This window comes from Myodes glareolus, chromosome 3 (genome assembly GCF_982192425.1).
Source record: "Myodes glareolus chromosome 3, mMyoGla1.1, whole genome shotgun sequence".
NCBI lineage: Eukaryota > Metazoa > Chordata > Mammalia > Rodentia > Cricetidae > Myodes > Myodes glareolus.
Genome location: NC_142028.1, coordinates 109,043,444 through 109,046,904, shown reverse-complemented (window position 1 = coordinate 109,046,904; position 3,461 = coordinate 109,043,444). Strand labels below are relative to the sequence as shown.

Genomic DNA, 3,461 nt, shown 5'->3' with positions numbered 1-3,461 from the left:
CCATATTCAAAGCAAACTTGAAAGCTTATTTTTCATACCTTTGTCCACTACAAAGACTATAATTTCTTTTCTCCTAGTTACAGGCAAAAGCAATCATACACTGGATAAACAAAAATGTGCTACTGTAGAATATTATTTTAACTAGGCAAAGGTATGTTATACTTGTTTATGCTGCATTTGTTTAAGGATATAAAGATACCTGTTTAATTATGCAAAGATATATTACATCTGTTTCACCTTGCCTGCCTAAGCTACCTGATTGGTCTAATAAAAAGCTGAATGGCCAATAGCTACACAGAAGAAAGGATAGGTGGGGCAGGAGGGTAGAGACAATAAATAAAAGAAATATGGGCTTGGGAAAGAAGAAAGAAGAAGGAGAAAAGAAGGAGAAGAGAGTGAGGGAGAGACCTGGGGCAGAAGTCAGACAGTCATCAAACAGACAGACACCCAGACATAGAGACAGCAGGAAAGTAAGAAAAGGTCCGAAAGACCCAAGGCAAAAGGTAGATAAAGAAAAACAGGTTAATTTAAAAGCGCTAGCTAGAAATGAGCCAAACTAAGGCCAAGCATTCAAAATTAATAAAAAGCCTCTGTGTCATGATTTGGGAGCTAGTTGGTGGCCAAAAGTAAAAGTCTAGTACAGTGTGCCTCTGTGCTCACAAACAAAATGAAAACAAAACAGTTATGGCTATGAAAATTCATGTTTCGAGTCATCATTTACATGCCATAGAAAATTGTTACTTTAACTTTTCCTCAATCTTTTTTTTCCATGTGCTAAATGTGTGATGTGAGTTTAATTATGCATGCACCATGACACAAGGAAACATCGGAAGACATTTGATTGAGCCTGCTCTGTCCTTCAGCTTTCACATCCTAGGGGTCAAATTCAGCTCTGTCCTGCTTGTGTGCAGGCACCTCTACCCACTGCAACTAAGTTCCCAACCCTCAGTTATTTAAAACACAAGAGCAGTTCTTATACCAAAAGCCACAGGAAGCTATCCATTAGTCTGATTGCGTAGCCCAATCTAGAGGCTATGAAAAACAGAGTCACCCTGATCTAAGGGTGTGTAGACAAAGTGAAGGAGAAAGGAGGGGCAGCTGATTGGAATTTGGAATTGAATATCTTTTTTTTTTCAATTTACTAACAAATGCAGAAAGTATTTTTATTACGTTAAAATATTTCTTGAGCGGCAATTATTTACGTGGAGAGTTCAAAAAACTGACTTGTGATTATTTGCCTTGTCCTTGATTAAAGACATGATTATACGCACTCCTTCTAGTAGTTTCTGAAGCAGATCTGTCAGTCTATTCTCTTCTGATCACAGGAAAAAGTACAGGAAGGACAGTGTTCTCTTCTGAACTTACATCTTTAGAACGGTTTGAATGCTTTTCCCCGAGTGCATCAGGTCGAAGCCTTTGTTGATTTGGTCGAAGGATAGAGTGTCAGTTACAAATTCGTCAACTTTTATCTTTTTTGACATATATTCAGACACCAGCTTTGGGACACTCTCTACACTCTTCCATCCTCCAAAGGCAGTGCCTTTCCACGTGCGTCCTGTCACCAGCTGGAATGAACGAGTGGAGATTTCTTCACCTGAAGCAGCTACGCCAACCACCACACTGACTCCCCAGCCTTTGTGCACCCCTTCGAGGGCTGCTCTCATGACCTTCACGTTGCCGATGCACTCGAAAGAGTAATCTACTCCCCCATCAGTCATCTCAATGAGTACTTCCTGGATGGGTTTACTGAAGTCCTGGGGGTTAATACATTCAGAGGCTCCAAAATCTTTGGCCTTTGCGAATTTATCTTTATTGATGTCGATACCAATGATCCGGGATGCGCCAGCCACTTTACAGCCCATGATCACTGCCAATCCAACTCCTCCCAGGCCAAAGATGGCACAGGTAGAACCAGGCTCCACCTTGGCAGTGTTCACAGCAGCACCGTAGCCGGTTGAAATGCCACACCCGAGAAGGCAGACCTTATCCAAAGGTGCTGAAGGATCAATTTCAGCAACAGAGATGTCAGCCACAACTGTGTATTCAGAAAATGTGCTGGTTCCCATGAAATGAAAAAGAGACTTTCCTTTGCAGGTAAATCTGCTAGTGCCATCCGGCATTAATCCTTTCCCCTGAGTGACTCTTATCTTCTGGCAAAGGTTTGTTTTAGGATTCAGACAGAATTTGCATTCTCCGCACTGTGGGATGTAAAGCGGGATGACAGTGTCGCCTGCCTTCACTTTAGTGACCCCTTCACCAACGCTTTCCACAATCCCAGCGCCTTCATGTCCCAAGATCACTGGGAAACAGCCCTCAGGATCAGCTCCGCTCAGGGTATAGGCATCGGTGTGGCAAATGGCAGTGGCGATGATCTTAATGCGAACTTCGTGAACCTTGGGAGGTGCTACTTCGACTTCCTCTATGGAGAGAGGCTTTCCAGCCTCCCAGGCAACTGCAGCCTTGCATTTGATCACCTGGTTCGCCATGTCCTGAGGTTGGGGTTCGTGAGCAGAACGTCAAGCAACAAGTCTAGCGGATCGGAATTGAATATCTTTAAATCTGTTGGGAAGCCAAGTACCACCATTAAGGGTTTGTAGGATTTCTATGCACAATGAACTAGCATCATAGAAGAGACAAATTTCCTGTAAGGTCTGGTTATTTTTCTCATACATTTGGTTCTAAGTTTGTACTAGAAGTTTGTTCTAGCTGTTAAGCTGTTTTGGGTTTTGGTTTGTTTTTTGGTTTTTTTGTTGTTGTTGTTGTTCTTCCTCAAGCAAAAAGAATACATCCCAACTTTCATTATTCTCAGGTGTGAATGTGTTGGCACAGTGCCCACTTGATATGAGCCATTTTTAAGAAAAACTTTGGCCGTCATGTTCTCTTCCCTGTTCCATCAGCACCATCTCATAGTGATGGAGACCCAGAAAATGGTGGAGTCACAAGACTAAAGAGCTGTCCAATGAACAACAAAGGCTATCTTAAGAGTAATAAATATATTCTCGATAAGAGGACTGATTATTATTACTCATATTAAGAAGAATAAATAGACCTTCCTTGTATTTGAACAACTATTCATGTAGCTGGCCTTCTTTATTCACATATCCAACCAACAACAAATAAAGAATACTTAAAAACTGTTCTGAATAGGTAAAGATTCATTTTCATTCCACCATTCCCAAGTAATGCAAAATAACAACTATTTACATAAGGTTTATATTATAGTAGATGGTCAAGCAGCCTGAAGATTATTTAATGTACGTAGGAAGACATGCAAAGATGAGAATCAAAAAAAACACACCACATTCTGTTTGGAACTCAAACAGTCATGGATTTGAATTTTTACAGACCCTGAAACAAAATTTACAGGGAAGACTATGGGATCATTCTATGTGTACACAAAATTTTAAATATGTGCATAAATTCGCATTTGTACGGCATCTTTGTCTCAGCTGCCAATGCTG

At 41.0% G+C, this 3,461-nt stretch overlaps 1 pseudogene; it reads right to left on the bottom strand.

Moving 5' to 3' along the window:
- Positions 1-1,137: 1,137 nt before the first annotated feature.
- Positions 1,138-2,533, bottom strand: LOC148122780 (alcohol dehydrogenase class-3 pseudogene; annotated as a pseudogene).
- Positions 2,534-3,461: the final 928 nt, after the last annotated feature.